The sequence below is a fragment of the Polyodon spathula genome, chromosome 19 (assembly GCF_017654505.1).
Source record: "Polyodon spathula isolate WHYD16114869_AA chromosome 19, ASM1765450v1, whole genome shotgun sequence".
Classification (NCBI taxonomy): Eukaryota; Metazoa; Chordata; class Actinopteri; order Acipenseriformes; family Polyodontidae; genus Polyodon; species Polyodon spathula.
In genome coordinates, this window is record NC_054552.1 from 16933028 (window position 1) to 16952040 (window position 19013).

A 19013-nucleotide genomic window follows, 5' to 3' on the forward strand; every position below is an offset into this window, starting at 1 on the left:
AAAAAAAAAACAATAGCAACACAGATGTTGCTTGTTCTTTAATTTAGTAGTTTTTAAAGGCTGCTATCAGGTAGTCTGATGCAATCGTCCTGTGCACTCAATCAAAAAACCCATCGGTTCCTTCCCTGTTCTATGGCAACATTATCCTAAGGCACGGCATATGTGTTTTCAATAAGGGCTTACAGAACTGTAGTGCCAGAGTGTTTGCCAATGCAGTGGTTTGTTTAGGTCATGTCCTCCTATTCTTTAAAGATTGACTGAATAGTTTCATAAAACAGAGAAATAGCATTTCAAATTTTGACTGAAAGGCAAATGGATCCTGTGATTCTGATGGTGAATACATTTCATTTGCTGTGATAGCATTAAAACTTCAAACTGCGGCAGGACTATACCAAGACTCCCTACCCTAGATCTCAGTGTAACTGAGCTTAGCTGCACAAACCAAACAATGCTAAACACAGCACTGGAACTCAATGTTGACTCACCAGTACAGAAGGCTCTTTACTTCAAGTCGCCAACATGTTTTCACCAGCTTTGCTTCATCCAAACCTGCCCATGGCTGTTGCTTTGCATTGTGAAAATATTTGTCATAGAGCACACCCTGACCCCCTCGCCACCAGTTCCCTATTTTCATTAGGCATTTGTAATTCCCAGCTATCCCAGCTTCATTTGAAACAAAAATCCATATGTGAAAAAAAAAAAAAAATCCATACATACTGAATAATTGAAACATCAGCGTATTAATATACATACAATAGAGTCATATCTCTGTTATTGTTTCTGATCAGTTATCTCATAGTCTCCTACTTCTCATTAACTCACTGAAATATATGACTGTTTCTTTTTTTGTATGGTCTATAAAGAAGGTTGATAACAGACTTAAAAAATAAGCTATATTATATATACAAGTAATGCAGCTAGTTGGCATAACCTGAAAAGCAGAGGCAGGGTGATGGAAACTGGCAGAAGAGAGCTTAAAGTTATATACACAAGTCTTTATAATACAGTATCTTCAATAGATCTAAATATCAAATTCTTCAATTCAATGACTCTTTAGTTCTTGTAGAGCTGCCTGTTGTCTGTTGGAGAACATCTACAAGTCTTTACAACTTTTAGTACTGGATTGCCTTGGAAAGATTTACATTGGTTTAAAATACAGGATCTAAATTGTAATGTATTAAACATTTTGGAATTTGGTTACTGGCTAATTTTTTTTTCGAGATTTTCGAGTGCGGTTGAAAGTAGTATGCTAAAATTATATCATACCCCAGGGCTACAATATACAGCACTATTTACTCAACATCGTCATTAGCAGTGTTGTTGTTTTTTTCACCTGAAAGGATAAACAATTACAAATAGGAAAACATTTAGTTATTGTACATGTGTATATCAGCTAAAACACAGCTCCACAGTTCCATCATTTGTCTCTGCCATGAACATTAGAACGGTATGCCTCAAAAAACAAAACAAAAAAAAAACACTTGTTTTATCAAAACTGTATTTTCATTTTAAAACATGATACTAGGTACAACACTGCATTAAAGAAATGTCTGTTTGCAAGCCATTTTAAACTGTCCTGCACTTCCTGGGTTTTCACCTGGATGGTGATATTGTCCCTCCCCTTCCCTGGCTTATTTCCTGTCAATAACCAACCTCTGATAACTGACACCATTTGGTAAGTATCATGTTGGGATGAAATGAACAAGACAGTAAAGCAGTAACAGTCTTCTTTAACCTAGTGTAGCACCAGATGTCTGTTATAAAATGAAGACTCATGTTTGCTAAAACACGTGTTTCTATCAAAGCTGCACATTTGAGACCTTGAAGTGCATTCCAGAGGTGCATTCAACTAAGAGAATGTTTGTGAACGTTTGCAAACAGTTCTAAACTGTTTTCTGTTGGTGGTCTGTTCGCCTCAAACTCTTGCTAACTGAGACGAACACTCAGGAGAGGTAGTTTGCATAAAACAATAATGTCAACAGGCTGGGAGAGCATGGGGGATGGACAAGTTTTGTCAATTTATAGTTACTTCAGGTATGTTTACTATTATGTGACTTATTTATAAAATATTGGTATTTTTCAATAAAATTGATAAAATATGTATGCACTTATTATTATTATTATTATTATTATTATTATTATTATTATTATTATTATTATTATTATTATTAGTAGTAGTAGTATGATGATGATGATGATGATGATGATGATGATGATGATGATGATGATGATAAAGGTCTGTTTACTTAGAAAGAAAAAAGAAAAAAAATATGAATTCTAGTTTTAAAATTGGTAATCCAGACGTTTTGCTTTCGGATTTTAGGATGTGTTGCATATTTGAAATGTTTGTGGAATGTTCAATAAACCATTCAACTAGTCTTGTTCAAAGCTAACACAGCTTGTTGCGAAAGTGCACCTAGTTGAACGCACCTCTGGTAACAGATGTTTGGAATTACTATGTTAACTACAATTATTTCAATTACACTAACAGGAGCCGTGTGTAATGTCTGATTTGTATATTTATGGTTTAGTAACATTATTGATTACAAGATTCTTACAAGCCCCTAAACTAAATGTTTCTTTGTACGGTTATTGGGTGAATTTTTCTTTCAGGAAATAATGTGCTAATGATGATTTGGAGTAAATGTTTTCAAGCTCATAGTCTTTTCAGATCCTGACACTAAAAAGAAATCAAGGTTTGGGTGTCTCCATGCAAACCGGTGTTTCCTGGTATCAACTTCCTTCACCGTGATAAAATAAATTGGCAATACCACAGTTGACCATCTTTACACCCTGGCAATAAAATATGTTTGAAAGTTACCCTAGCTTTCAATATCCATAGTAAGATACATCATTCATAAACACAAAGTACAAGACTTAGTAAAACAAAAATTATTTTAACAAATAACCAATGCCAGACAGTACAGTGGTGAATGTCACTTGAGCATCCATAAGGCAAGTTTCAGGTGTGTCCGGGTTAGCAATAGCCAACAAAAAGGAGTTACAGCATTACAGCAATAAGGCGAGAGGCAGTGATACCAACTATAAAGGAAAGGGTACAAACTGCGATGGAGGGGTTACTGCACAAATATATATATATATATATATATATATATATATATATATATATATATATATATATATATATATATATATGTTGGTGCTGCCTTATTGTGGAAAGATTTCAAATGAAGTCTTGGCTAATCCTCTTCACAGCACCTTCACCCTGTCTCTGTTTCAAGAGTATGAAAAATCTTAGTTTTGTCATCATTTAAAAGCTATTTTTCTGTGATGATTGTTTATGAAGATAAATAGTTTAATAAATGGCACCTTGGATGATTTGAGTGAATATAAGTTACTGCAGTGCATAAAGCAAGGCAATGTCACCCATTTCTTTCCCTTTCACTGCCCATCATGCTTTAGAAATGTACATGAGAGAAGTTCACTGGCTTGCGGGCCACAGACACCAGCCCTTTTGTTCAAATTAAACCACAAAATATTCAACGATCTCACTTTATCATTCGTTTTCCACCAATGCAACACTGAGCACTACCAGTGGCTCCCTCCAGTGGTGATCATGGTATTGTCTCAATCTTGTGTTCTGCTAATGTGACAGCTGTTTAATGCTGTAACACATTGCCTTTTAGAGGCTTAAGAGAATGACATCCACACACCTCCAGTCTACCAGCAAAACATGTTGCCTGGGAAACAACATGTCATTGTATCACTCTTGTGGCACACATTGAGACCCTGCACTATATAGAATGCATGGGTCAGTGCAGATCTGCGGAAAAGGTATCAATGCATTAAGCAGCATCTGTGAACCTATATTCAATTTGGTCTCAGAAAGACACCTTCAAGGAACAAGAGCAGACTCTGAGTCTTTGAGGCAGCAAATATCATTTTGTGTAAGAACTATTAGAACAGTGTGTTCCCATCTGAGCAATGCTGTCTCCAGGACACTGATCATGTGTGATTGGGTACAAAGACTTTTTCAAAAGGAACTGCATACTATTGCTCTCATAACACTATGCAGATTTTTCATCATTTCCTTTTGCACTGCTGCAGTATTCTGCACACATACAGAAAATATTTTTAGGAATACTTTAACTAAATCAAAACTGTTCTGCCCCAATTCTACATGGCAGTATCTAGATTTAAGTGGAGTTAGTTTTCCCATTAGCAATGCCCTTCCAATTGTGTAATGTGTGTACTTATTCTGGGTGGCTATGTTATGTTGCTCTCCGTGAATTTAGACATATTATATGTATTCTCTCTGCAAATTTACGTTGACTTTTAATCCTCATCTCTCAATTTTTTCTTCCTGAGGCTCTTTTTGCAAGATGACTAAGCCAGGATTTCAACTGAGAAAAGTAGGGGTACTGTAAAATGCCACCCGAAATAACAGCTGTCTAGATTCTTGCTAGCTCCATTCTCCTACCTCATGACAGTGAAAAACTTTTGAAGTCAATGCCACCTGCAGCAAGAACAGGAAATAAAAAGCTCTGCAGGGTGAAAGAGCCTGGGAGCTGTAGTTTTAACTGATAAAGACTGTCGATCTGTACATTGCCTGTTTACCAAGACAAATGGATATTTCTTGTTTTTAGTGTATAAGGTTAGTACAATATAGTATAGGGAACACTATAGTGTTCGGCAGAGAATTGCACATTTTAAAATAGTGGCCAAATTCGGTTTAGAGCATTTGATGTATGTTGGACCTAATTTTTTTAAAAGTTCATAGTTCTCACAAATGAGTTCCAGTTAATCTTATCAAATATGTATTTTCATCACTTTGTAGATGTAACATATGAAAGATGCACACATTATGTTAAACATGTATTTGATTTTCAGTTGTATTTTTCCCATAGCTCAATTGCATTCTTTTCATTCTTCTCCTATCATGAAGGAACACAGTCAACATTGAAAACATAAATTGCTTCTGGAGTTCTATATATAAATATTGAATTTAAGATGTAGCCCAAATTTTCCACCCTCAATTTGAGGTTAAAATAAATCATCAAATAAATATGCATTTACAAAGATAAAACCTCAATTACACATATGGAGGCAATTTGCAGCCGTCTGCTATCACACAGAGCATTACAGTTATGTGCTGCTTCTTATTTCTAGTCATAATTAATCACACTTGTTTTTCTCCCAATTTATGAACTGTGGACATATACATGCTTGTTATATGGTTCTGATCAGGATTTCTGATCTCTCCAAGCTGGTACTGTTTGTTAGAATTGCTGAAATTGTAAAAGCTTATCTTTGAAAATGGCTGCCTGTGTGATGATTAGAGATCAGACAGTAACGTTTTGGTTTGTCTTTTCTCGGCAGTCAGTCATGTTGCTGTTTGTGTACTCTGGTAGTCACGTCTCTTTTTGGTGATTTTAATACAGGCATCACTATACTGTACTGGAATTTAAGACACAGTCTAATTTTGAAGGAATACGGGTATATTGCACACTCTTTTGGAAACATTCTAAATGTTTGCCTTTCATTTCCTTTACTCTCAAGACCCCCAGAAGATTCATACTTTGGCTTGTTCCTACCGTCCTGTGACCGACATATTTTCAATGTGGACAGCAATCCTTCATGTGAATTCTGGAAGTTGACCGGAAGTGTGGACGTGATGTGTCTGCAGGAGTAATAGATACCCTTTCTTTACTAATAGCACTACTAGATAATTAACACAAAAAATCACCTAACTATAATGTGGGCATGTCTCATATCTCACAACGTAAGGCCTACACAAGGATGGCAACACATTTACAGGAATAGTTTTGTTAGCTCTGTGTAGTAGATGCAAACTAAACCCAACAATATCAATCACATTTCACTGAATTGTGATATTGGTCACTGTCCTGCAAACAGTGGGGCTCCTGGCAACCAAGCAGGGTATATGTTTGAAAATCTATACAAGTATCTCTGATTCCCAACCTACACTCAACATCAACTAGAACAAATATACAAAACAATATAATCCTCTGCCTTCACGCTCCACCAAAGCCTGCTCCTTTCTTTGCAAGATATCCAAACTGTTTTCGCTTGTGTGGTCACAAATTTCCTCCATCCTCTTGATAGTTTCAGAAGCAGTCAGGCTCTCTAATAGCCATTTTAAAATATAGTTCAGAATGTGTTTGCAGTTTTAAACTATAATTGCAAAAAACTGAATGTGTCTGTTTTGCTTGGTCTCTTCGATAGATTGTCGCTCAAACCGAGGCCTTTTGAAAGCCTCTGAAATCCACACTGTGCCCTACAAAGGCATTGTTTTTTAAATGCAGCTCTATATTTATATTCTTGTGTTCTTCTCAAATCGCAATGAAATTAACATCCCTTATAATGAAGAAGAAATCCAGTGGCTGTAACCCCTAAATGAAACTATCCCTAAAATTAAAAGAGAGATAAAGATTTATTTGATCTACTTTTTCCCTCCACAGCCAAACAAAATGGCTGACATGGCTAATCTAATAAAACTACTTTCTACACTACCTGGTACAGCAAACAGCTACCGGGACAAACAATTTCAGCCAACTTAGATTTCATAAGACAATTACTTTTTTTTAACTACTATAAATGTTTTTTTTTTTTTGTTTTTTTGTTTTTTTTGTAATACTTCAGCTACAAGGTAAGAGTTTTAAAAAAAGCATTTAGTCCTTTGGTCCCTATTTTCTATGGAATGATGTGACTGTCTTGTATATAATCCCAGGGTTCTCAACAGTCTGGGTGTAGTTCATTCTGGCAAACCCTCAAGCCCTGCGGCCAGGCTTCTTCAAACCCCAGAGTAGGCACAGAAACCAAAAAGCCAGCTGGCTAGTGTGTGTGTGTGTGTGTGTGTGTGTGTGTGTGTGTGTGTGTGTGTGTGTGTGTGTGTGTGTATCTTCCATGTCATTTTTTTATATTTCATAAACAGCAGCAAAATCATGGTTCCAGCATTCCTCTGCAGAATTTCAAATCTTCCCGTTAAAAAAAAAGAAAAAAAAAACAAAATCCATTCCATTCTGTTAGCCTTTCTAAAACCAAATCAGAGAGACACCTTCCTTCATGATATGTAGCAAAACAAGGAGCCTTTGTATTGATACTGCACTTGTGGAAATTAGAACTCGTAAACTCCATGGCCCATCCTCCTGCAAGAGACAATAAAAAAGCAGTTAGAAAGAGGCAGGCTGCAAACAACAGATTGGCTCCAGGCTTAGGTAGCAAAAACAATGAACAAAAAAAACTCAGCAAATGGGTGTATTAGGGAGGTTTGTACCATATGGAACAGACATGTATGTTTATTGAAACAGGATTCATTTAAAGCGACTGTAGACTGTATTATACATCCTAGACTAACATTGCCTTTTCACTATTCAGTACCAGTTTACACTCTTTGCTTTGTTCGACAGTATTTCTAAGACCTGTAGTATCAATTCATCAAACTGTAGTTAGAGAACTTAATCACTGTCACTTCACAATCCTATATATATATATATATATATATATATATATATATATATATATATATATATATATATATATGTGTGTGTGTGTGTGTGTGTGTGTGTGTGTGTGTGTGTGTGTGTGTGTGTGTGTGTGTGTGTGTGATTCTAAAAATATTTGAAAACAGATGTATTTTATAAGAAATATAGTTTATTTCTTTAAACGTGGACAGTCAAACTTGTGAAACTCATAAATAGGATACATAGTTGAGGATTCTGAACATTTAAAAGATTGTTTATCAAGGCAAAATAACAATGTGTATTCACATAAGCTAGATAGCCTGTACTGTGTTCTGGACTGATGTAGTAACACATCTAATAATATTACTTTAGCTGGTTGGCCATATAATCCAGCAGTGTAAATATCTATTGTCACACCAATTAAGGTCTTTATACTAATAATCTATCATGTGTGTGGAAAAAAAAAAAAAAAACTGACACTTGAAATTTGCTCACCTTCTCTTTATGGTAATACATATATCAAGGGGATAGTAAAAACAAGTTGTATGTTTACTTTATATTCTACATTTTAGGGTTAAGTGAGTACTGAGCTGTAATATGATTTTATCACACAAATTGATTGGTACAAATTGATAAGAAAAGGAAGAGAAATGTTTGCAAATTAAGATAAAACCATGCACTTTACAGGGCTGGCTCATGCCGTTAGGTTGCTATTTCAGTATTGAATGGTACAGGGGTCCTGTGCTTCCACTGTGTAGAACAGGGTTCACGTCTGGGTTGAGATTATGCTAGTTATACTTTTCAAAGCAGTCATTATTTTATTGTAATTCCTTTCCAATTCCTTTTTCTGTTTTTTAGTTAGGCTTGGGGCTGCAGAAATTCAAATGTTCAGGGCACTGTGGCGGGGTACCCCCGCCCCTGTGCATATTTCATGTTATATGTATGGATGTATTGGTGCACAGGGTGTGGTATTATTATTATGTAAAATGTAGATGTATTTGGGCATGGGTGTTTCCCAAATAGTTCATGTGTAGACCGTGCCTGGACTCAATTGAATGACTGATTAGCAATCGAGTCCCGGCACAGCTGTATACAAGAAGCATGGATCTCTCACTCTGGGTTGGGTGTTTTGTCTGTTTTCCTTGTCTGTTTTGGCTGTCTGTTTTGGCTATTATGCCGTTTTGTTTTGTTAAGTGTTTTATTTTGTTTAAATATTTTATTGAGTAAGAAACTTGTGCATCAGTGCCTTATACCCTAGTACTGTTGTCTCCCTGTGTGTGCATACATTCTGAAACACCGTAATTTTAATAAAATGAACCCTGTGTCTATAAACTAATATAACAGAAGCATGAAGAACAGAACCTGGAACTCAGTTTAAAAGGTTTGGGATCTGAGTGTGTTGAAATCCAAACAACACTGGGTATGAAGTTTGATCTTTTTTAGCCCTGCTATGGAGCTGCTTGGCTCTAAAAATAGAAAGTGGGTCCTTTGGGGCCAGTGAGCACATTAACTTAATTTCTTCTTGCCTTTGTTCAATCCAGCACTGCTGCTGGAAATTTTATTAAAAACAAGTGGTGACCCTACCGATGATCCCATTTCAGTTCGCCAGCATCTAGCCTGGTAGCTCAGAGGCTGACCGCCACATCACATTCCTGACAGCTTCTCAGTTTTACTAGCAATTAAAACTTTCTTTTCAGCTTTCTTTTCTCTTGTTAATGTTCCAGCATCCCTTCTCACCCTGCAGTGCCTGTCTCATATTGTGAAATCCAGCTACGCAAATAAATGCCTGACTGTTCCAAAGTTATTCAATTGATACAGAAAATGAGTTTAACACCTGGACTTTATATTCTTTTTTTTTTTTGTTGACAGATTGGATACTTTTTTAACCAGTGAAGGCATGTAGAGATGGCCCTCATAATTGTATAGTAAGTGCACATTATGTAAAAGATTACAATACTTGTATAAAATCAAGAGGCGATCAGATTATATTCAAATGCAACCAGAAATGTCTAAAGGAGGCAAATGGTGTATGATGCATGTTTGGTGAAGATTGTTATAAAGTCAAGATACACAGACAGCCACAATTAGTACTTATGGTACTATTTTTTTAATAAGACCCTAAAAACTATCCCTCTAGTAAACTGGTCTGTCCCCAGACAATTTTCAGTACATACCAGTGGCTGTGCAAAAACAAATCTACCTGATATGACTTAGGTAGGGGTCTCTGTTTTCTGTGTATATTTATAAGGAGTGCACAGTGGTTGCTCTGCATTGATAGTTCTAAATGGTCCTTAGACACAACAGTTACAGACAGTTTTCCTGAGCTATTTTGGCACTCATTTTGGACGCATAATGTTTCCGTATGTAAGGTAAGTAATAAGCAGGGTCTATGAAACAAGCGACCAGTGATTCAGGCAGTCTATTACAATGCACCTCAAACTACCTGATGGATTTTGTAAGTGTTGAGCTGTTGTACATAATGTGACCAATAAGAATAATACACTGATAAACGCTGGAACACTATAACGGAAGCTCAGAGTATTTAAATTAAATGAATAGTTGGCATAATCTATGAGACACACTTTCTCATCATTTTGATTCCACATTGATCAGGGAGTGACATTCTCTGTTAAGAATGTCACTATAATCATTTCAAGCAAAATATCTGTCTCAACAACAGAAACTAAACAGCAAGGCACTTTTAGAAAGCTAGCCAAGGAAAAAAGATCTCCTAGATGCCCAGGAAAGATGTTGGTTGACAGGGAGAGTTAAACTACCATTCTCTCCCCATCCTGAGAGGAAAGACATAGATGAGACTACATTTTGCATATTCACTAATGAAAGCAGTAGCCAAAACCTTGTCTACACAAGTTTCTTTTGACTTTAATATTAAGTCTACTTTTTTGTCTTTTAAAGAGACAACCTGAAAAAGGGGAGGAAGAACACATCATATGAAGGAGAAACTCAAATGCTAGAGCACACTAGATTTCTACTCTGAAGGAGAGGCGATGTGGTTATTCTTTTTTATTGGACATGTTATTGACTCAGTTAAACAGTTGGGAACACAATGGAGACACAGGGAGGTACGTAAGGTGTAAAAATAAGGAAAGAAAAATATCCTGCAAAAACAGCAGTGGATTTAAGAGTTCACTTCAGGTCAATGCACTAGATAGAGACAGACAGGCACCACGAGAGCTCCCCTGCACAGATATGCAATCCCCTGTCTGCCATTCAGTCCTATCAATCAGACTGCCAATTGTGCTGAATTGGGAGGTGATTTGTGATTCCTTTCTATTGAAGGCAATTTTTGAGTCCACCAAACTCATTTCCCTTGTGACCTGAGCTGTAGATGAAAGGGATGCTGCCCCACCTACCCTACTGCATAGTTTTCAAATAAGTACCTCTAGTCTTTAAAGGGGAGGTTGGTACGGGTAGGACATATCAGAGTTAACCAATTCTCTGTTTTATTCATCATATCATGGTGACATTTTAAAATCCAGAAGTCTAAAGCTCTCCAGTGACCTTGATGAAGCTCTTAGAATCATGTTTGACCCCTGCAACATTCTACAGGATTTAAAAAGTATCACATTCATTCAAATATTAACATGTGTTTCTTAAGAACATAAGAACATAAGAAAGTTTACAAACGAGAGGAGGACATTCAGCCCATCTTGCTCGTTTGGTTGTTAGTAGCTTATTGATCCGAGCTTCTTGAAGGATCCCAGGGTGTCAGCTTCAACAACATTACTGGGGAGTTGATTCCAGACTCTCATGATTCTCTGTGTAAAAAAGTGCCTCCTATTTTCTATTCTGAATGCCCCTTTGTCTAATCTCCATTTGTGACCCCTGGTCTTTGTTTCTTTTTTCAGGTCGAAAAAGTGCCTTGGGTCGACATTGTCAATACCTTTTAGAATTTTGAATGCTTGAATTAGGTCACGCGTAGTCTTCTTTGTTCAAGACTGAATAGATTAAATTATTTTAGCCTGTCTGCATATGACATGCCTTTTAAACCCGGAATAATTCTGGTCGCTCTTCTTTGCACTCTTTCAAGAGCAGCAATATCCTTTTTGTAGCAAGGTGACCAGAACTGAACACAATATTCAAGATGAGGTCTTAATAATGCATTGTACTGTTTTAACATTACTTGCCTTGATTTCAATTCAACACTTTTCACAATATATCCGAGCATCTTGTTTTTCTTTTTTTATAGCTTCCCCACATTGTCTAGATGAAGACATTTCTGAGTCAACATTTTTATTGCCTGCATGCAATACCTTACACTTTTCTCTATTAAATGTCATTTGCCATGTGTCTGCCCAGTTCTGAATGCTGTCTAGATCATTTTGAATGACCTTTGCTGCTGCAACAGTGTTTGCCACTCCTCCTACTTTTGTGTCGTCTGCAAATTTAACAAGTTTGCTTACTATACCAGAATCTAAATCATTAATGTAGATTAGGAATAGCAGAGGACCTAATACTGATCCCTGTGGTACTCCACTGGTTGCCACACTCCGTTCTGAGGTTTCTCCTCTAATCAGTACTTTCTGTTTTCTGCATGTTAACCACTCCCTAATCCATGTACATGTGTTTCCTTGAATCCCTACTACGTTCAGTTTGAGAATTAATCTTTTATGTGGGACTTTGTCAAGAGCTTTTTGGAAATCTAAATATACCATGTCATATGCTTCGCAATGATTAATTATCGATGTTGCATCTTATATCCACTTGGGGCACAGTGTTGCAGGGGTCTGGTGTAAATTGTGGGTAACTGGATGCAATTGAGGCCACAGGATAGATTTTTAAAAGTCATCAGGATGTGATGACTAAGGACGATAGTTATACTCTGTTATATGTGTACCCGATGAACTTCAAAAAACGTGCTATATTGAAAAATATTAATATTTTCCAGCTATCATCTGAGAGAACAAAATGCCATTACTATTGTTAATAATGTGTAATTAACAGGCATGTCTTTTTTTCCTTTAATTAAACCTTTGGAAGTGTTTTAATTCAGTAGTATTTCTAGGCTGAAAATTGAAATTTTTTTCTGTTTATTTCTTGTGTACCTCAGTAAAGAAACTGTAGTATTGAGTACTAGCTGTAACACAAAATTCCAAATAGTGTAAGATTAGAAGGAAACCTAAAGAATATACTTAATGTGACTTATACTTCCAGTGACATACAGAGACAAATAAAAGCAATTCAAAGAGTTCTGGATGTCTCAGGAGTTCTGAAACCCTCTCCTGACAAACCTTGACCATCTTCAGTATTTTATATCTTGTTAAACAAAGGTACAGTCGCTTTAAACTATAGAAGCACCAATTTTATTATTTACTAACAGTAATTTTTTAATTTAATAAGAGAAAATGTGATCTGAAAATTATAATTGTTGCTGTATTTTCAACCACATCACATATATGTTCATTTCATATGGGCTTTGTGTATTTGTGCACATGTGCATGCTGAGTAGCATTGAAGTGCATGCTATTTGCAAGTGTTCCATCATCTTGAGGCACACACCTGGGGTGTATCTATGAGAGTATCCAATACAATACAATCGAGGCACAAGAGGAAAAGGCAAACCCTGGTAGACGCACGCCCTCACAGCTGTCCCAAGTGTCATCTTTTCAAGGGTCAGGACAGCGATGGGCATTTAGAAAATGGGAAAGATGTTCAATAGGAATCATGCAGTCTTATCAGGGTTGGCCTGTAGGAACTTAAAACATGTGACTTGCACTAAAAGGACCTTTTTCATGGTGGAAGGGCACAGGCAAGAAGAAGCAGTGATTACAAGCAATTTTTTTTTTGGCATCAGCCATTCCAATGGCATGTTTTCAGAAGGGCTTATTGACTGTACTGTTAAACTATTCATATATCTGGCAGAATATTATTTTACAGTTTTAACCAGTGGTTAACAGGAGAACCTTTTATATTTTTGGGTTGCAGTGCTCCCTGTTTATAAGGCATCCCTTTATACTGTAACATGGAGCAGGTTATAAAGCAGTTTGGTTATGGCTCCTATTTGTCCCATAAAGCCATTACACCTACACTTGTATTCTTGTTATTTGGCATAACACAAGTAGACTGTTAGCTATTGTTCCCAACTACAGTGTTACAGTGCCGAGAAAAACTTTATGAACCCCTTAGGATTTTCACATATTTCACATATTTCAAACCTAAAATGTTATTAGATCTTAATCTAAGTCCTAACAAATGACACAAAAACATGATACCTTTTCAACATTTATTTATACACAAATAATTCAACTTTCAATATCCATGTGTGAAAAAGTATGTGAACCTTTAGATTCTGTAACTGGTGGCAGCCCCTTGAGCAGCAATGACTTCAACTAAGCGTTTCCTGTAACTGTTGGTCGGTCTATCACATGGGTTTTGAGGAATTTTGGCCCATTCCTCCTTAAAGAACTCCTTCAGCTAGGTGACATTTGAGGGCTTCCTTGCATGGACAGCTTGCTTCAGGTCCTACCACAGCATTTCAATGAGGTTTAGGTCCGGACTTTGACTAGGCCATTCGACTATGCAGAATTTCTTCTTGTGCAGGCATTCTTTTGTAGATCTGCTTACAGGTTTAGTACTATTGTCTTGCTGCATGACCCACTTTCAGTTAAGCTTCAGCTCACGGATGGATGGCCTGACATTCTCCTCTAGAATCTTCTGATACAATGCAGAATTCATGGTTGTGTCAATGATGGCATGCCGTCCACGTCCTGAGGCAGCAAAGCAGCCCCAAACCATCACACTCCCACCAACATGTTTGGTTTTCACCAAAGATAACGTTTCTAATTGAGGCCAAAAAGTTCTACTTTTGACTTGTCTGTCCAGAGAACATTGTTCCAGAAGTTTTGTGGATCATCTATGTGCTCTTTGGCAAACTTCAAATGGGCAGCAATGTTCTTTTTAGGGGGAGAGCAGTGGTTTCCTCCTGGCTGTTCTTCCATGAACATCATTCTTGTTCAGTCTTTTTCTGATATTTGAGTCATGAACACTCACATTAGCCATGGCAAGAGTGGCCTGCAGATCCTTGGATGTTACTTTGGGGTTCTTTGTGACTTCTTTGATGATTTTCCGGTTTGTTCTTGGAGTGATTTTGGTAGGACGACCGCTCCTGGGTAGAGTGACTGTAGTCTTGAACTTTCTCTATTTGTAGAATATCTGCCTGACAGTAGATTAGTGGAGCCCCAAATCCTAAGAAATGGTTTTGTAACCTTTTCTAGACTGATGAGCATCAATTACGTTTTTTTTGAGTTCCTCAGAGATTTCTTTTGATCGTGGCATGACGTGTTTCCACAAACCTGTATGTGAAGACCAAACTCACAAAGTTTATGATCTTTATATAGGGTGGACCCTCCCAAACTCACCCCTGAAGATATACCTAATTATTTAAACATCTGATTGTAATTATCCCCTTAATTGAGCTGATAAAACCAGGGGTTCACTTACTTTTTCACATACCCTGAATCTTCACTTCTCATTGTTTGTCTAATTCATACATCATTTTGATTCAAAAGACATGGAATTGGTTAATATAAACCCTATTGGATATTTTTGATTCAATAAGGCTATCATGGTAAAACTGTGGAATTTCCATAATTATCAATGGTGTTCACAAACTTTTTTCTCGGCACTGTATATAGGAATGAGACTTTAATGGGAACCAGGCTTGCTGTAAACAATGCTGTCTCTGTGTCATTGGGGCTTATCACAGTATCATAGGTATACCGTATGTTCATTAATATTCTTTTAACCTAAAGCAGTTCCACAAATAGCCCTGACCCAGTCTTTATTGTTATTGATGATAGTTGGTTCATTGGTTTGAGGAAAATATGTATTAACTCCCTACTTTGCTGAGAAAAAGACATTTCATTTTCAAATGAATGTGGTTGCTGAGTCGATAGCAGAATAACCTGTAACAGGCACAAGCCCAGACTGTCTCTGTGACAGGGCAGCACTCAAAAACTCTTCATGGTTTACAATTAACGCCAAAGCATCTAGATGTGCAATTATTAAGAAAAAATATTGCTATAATCTAAAAGAAAGTACTTGATGTTTACTTTTTTTTTAAAGATCCCGGCCGTATATATATATATATATATATATATATATATATATATATATATATATATATAATAGATTAAATATACATGTATACATGTTACATGTACATATGTACAATGTATAATAAACTATTATTGTAATAAACTACTTAATACATTTATAAAGGTTGTACTGTCATGAATGTTTTCTGAAGTAGTTTCTAGTAATCTGGCATTACTGTAACCAGGTAAGTCTCCAATTTATACTGGCTTCGTCCGTTATATACTCACCTCTATGATTACATTAAAATGGGACCCTAACTGATTGGAAAAGGTATATTTTTTAAAAGAGCCCATAGTAGCTTACACTGCTACAGTAAAACCTGTCTAGATCCCCCCTGATCAGCTTGTGCTCATTAAAACCTGTCTAGATCCCCCCTGATCAGCTTGTGCTCATTAAAACCTGTCTAGATCCCCCCTGATCGGTTTGCGCTCATTAAAACCTGTCTATATCCCCCCTGATCGGCTTGTGCTCATTAAAACCTGTCTAGATCCCCCCTGATCGGCTTGTGCTCATTAAAACCTGTCTAGATCCCCCCTGATAGGCTTGTGCTCATTAAAACCTGTCTAGATCCCCCCTGATCGGCTTGTGCTCATTAAAACCTGTCTAGATCCCCCCTGATCGGCTTGTGCTCATTAAAACCTATATAGATCCCCCCTGATCGGCCTGTGCTCCTTAAATCCTGTCTAGATCCCCCCCCTGATCGGCCTGTGCTCCTTAAAACCTGTCCCCCCCTTATTGGCTTGTGCTCATTAAAACTGAAGCTGTTAAGACACCCCGCAAGGACACAGGATGTGATATTAATATTATAACAACTTGATCGGATTGGATTTACAATGGAAACAAAAGCCTCACAAAGGGAAAGCTAGCACTGGGGTCCTTTACAGTTCGGATTTATTGAATAAATAAGTGGTATCCAGTTAAAATTATACAACATGTGAAGAACACCGAGACTTGTCTGTGTGAAGGGGGAGGAAAGGGAGCTCTAACTAAATAACACAAATGAAAAGTTTTGGCCCATTATTTTCGATGTCAGCATTCTCTGCAAATGGACTGAGCCCATATATACAGAGCAGCTGTAAAACACATTTAGTTGTAGAGAAAATTAGCTCAGGGATGAAAAAGGTCCTTTTTTGCAAAACTGAATAAAACTTCTTGAGCTAACAAAAACGGGCATCAGCATATTGCATAAATGATAAAGTTATACAAATCATAACAATTTAAAAGCAATTTGTTGATATATATATTCAATAATATCATATACATTGAATTCCACACAAACACACAAATTCACATTACAACAGCAAAAGGGTCAAAGTTCACGTTTGATCATGATCAACCAATCAGCACTTCAGATTTACTTACAACAGCTATAACTACTAAGGCATTAATCAACTGCACTTCACAATTGCCAAAAAAAAAATAAAAATATATATATATATATAGAAAATATAGAAACTCGACGTCACGTCATGCAACGCAGTCACAGTCCCGTCACATGACGTCATCCAAAACAAATGACACCATGGATTCAACTTACAGGTTTGGGAGTTTGTCCCCCATGACAGGTAGGGTTGCTAGGCAACAGGAAGGCCATCTTGAGCTATGATTGGCCCTGCCTGGTTTAAAGGTGGTTGGGTGCAAAAGAAGAAAAGATGTGGTGGAATTTCTTTCCTTTGGTGGTTAATATGACCCATAAGAAAAAAAAAAAAAAAAAGAAAAAAAAAGAATCCTTCCCTCTGTTGATTTAGGGAAGCTGTTATTACAGTGACCTGTATTGATACAGAATCATTCTTTAACAATAGTGGTTAAACTACAGACCAACTGGACCTCAAGATCCAATCTAGTCCAGATATTCATTACAACCAGGAAATACATTTGAGTAGACCTGGAGATACAGATTGGGGATCACTGTGCTGATCAGTCTTGTAAAATCCACAGCAGTCTTACTAACCCTCCTTCTAAGCAATGGGGCTGACTGAAGAATACAAGACTACATGGCTTAAGAGATCTGAAGCTCAGTAAACTATCAGATCAGACTATTTGTTGTCCTTTCATCAGCTAAGAGCATGTTCAGCTCCAGAACCTGTGTACTCCCACAGTTTGGTCTTATGGAGTTTCCCTCGGACCAGGAGATAGTGCTCACCGCTACCATGGGTTTGGGCTCTGTTGATAGACTCAGGCCAAGCTGGACTGCAGTGCTACGGTCTAGTTGATACAGGTTATCACTGAAACAGAGTCTAAATTATGTTGAAATTAGTTAAATTGAGTCCTAGTTTTTCTCAACAATAGCACTGAACAAAGAAAGGCAAATTAGACGATAAGACAGACAAAAACACATCAGACAGAACAAAACAGGAGTTAAATGGAATGAATACAATTAGACCAAATACACTCTCTATTAGCTCTTTGTATTCCTAAAACAGTTTTGACTTCATGCCGAAACCCAAGCAGAACAAAGAGGTTAGTGACAGAAAGCACAGAGGTATTCTTGGTCTCTTTGGATTTGAAGTGGTGTGTATCACTATGCTAGTGCACCATTCCCTTCCTCTGCAGAGATTAGTAGTGATCACTCTCCTGGAACTGGCTGCTTTACGTGACCCCCCAGAAGGTCCAGCCAAAGACTGCAAACTTAGTGTAGAAATTACTAATTTTCTCAACCAGACAATAAGGTTTACAAAAACAAAAGCTTTATCATTTAATTTAGTAAATGTTATCTCAAATTCTTGGTTATGAAAGTTATATACATAAATGTTACATTTTATTGTTTTTTTTTTTAAATTAAACCATGATTTATTATAGTTTAATATGTGTAGCTGATCTTGTCTCTTATGGTGTAAGAGTCTCTTGCCCACCCAAAATGCTTCCCAAAAGATATACCATAACAGAAGGTGAGCTGTACATTACATGAACTGTGCATTACATGGACTCTGTGTTACATGAAATGTACATTACATGAACTGCACATTACATGAACTGTGCGTCACATGAACTGTACATTACATGAACTGTGCATTACATGAACCGTGCATTGCATGAACTGTACGTTACATAAACTGTGTGTCACATGACCTGTGCATTACATGAACTGTGCATTGCATGAACCTATAGAAGAACTTCCAGTTTTTGCTGTGAATTGTACGGTTGCTGGATTGCTTGTTGACGTAATTTCTGGAAAGGCACAGCTGCTGGACTGTATTTACAGTAGGAAGACACACCCTTATATTTCTAAACTCAGCCTTTTCTTATGTTTTCCAAGAGATCTAGATCTCCCTTCCGATCGCTGTGTCTTCTGTGAGTCTGGAGAAGCTGCATTTTCCATTTAAAAGGCAATTTTTTCACAACCAAGAATTTATGAAAACCACAGGATTTACTAAATTAATATTTAGCTTTTTCTAAAGGAATAATTATATACATATATAGTTGGATTAATCTAAAAAATGTTGTTAACCC

At 36.9% G+C, this 19013-nt stretch overlaps 1 protein-coding gene across 1 annotated transcript in view; it reads right to left on the reverse strand.

The window, feature by feature from the left end:
* Positions 1 to 6662: 6662 nt before the first annotated feature.
* LOC121294272 (CUGBP Elav-like family member 4) overlaps positions 6663 to 19013 on the reverse strand; it is a 324915-nt gene continuing 312564 nt past the window's right edge. Inside the window, exon 13 of the mRNA XM_041217837.1 lies at positions 6663 to 7130. The gene's annotated coding sequence lies outside the window, so the exon portion shown is untranslated. The remainder of the gene's footprint in view (positions 7131 to 19013) is intronic.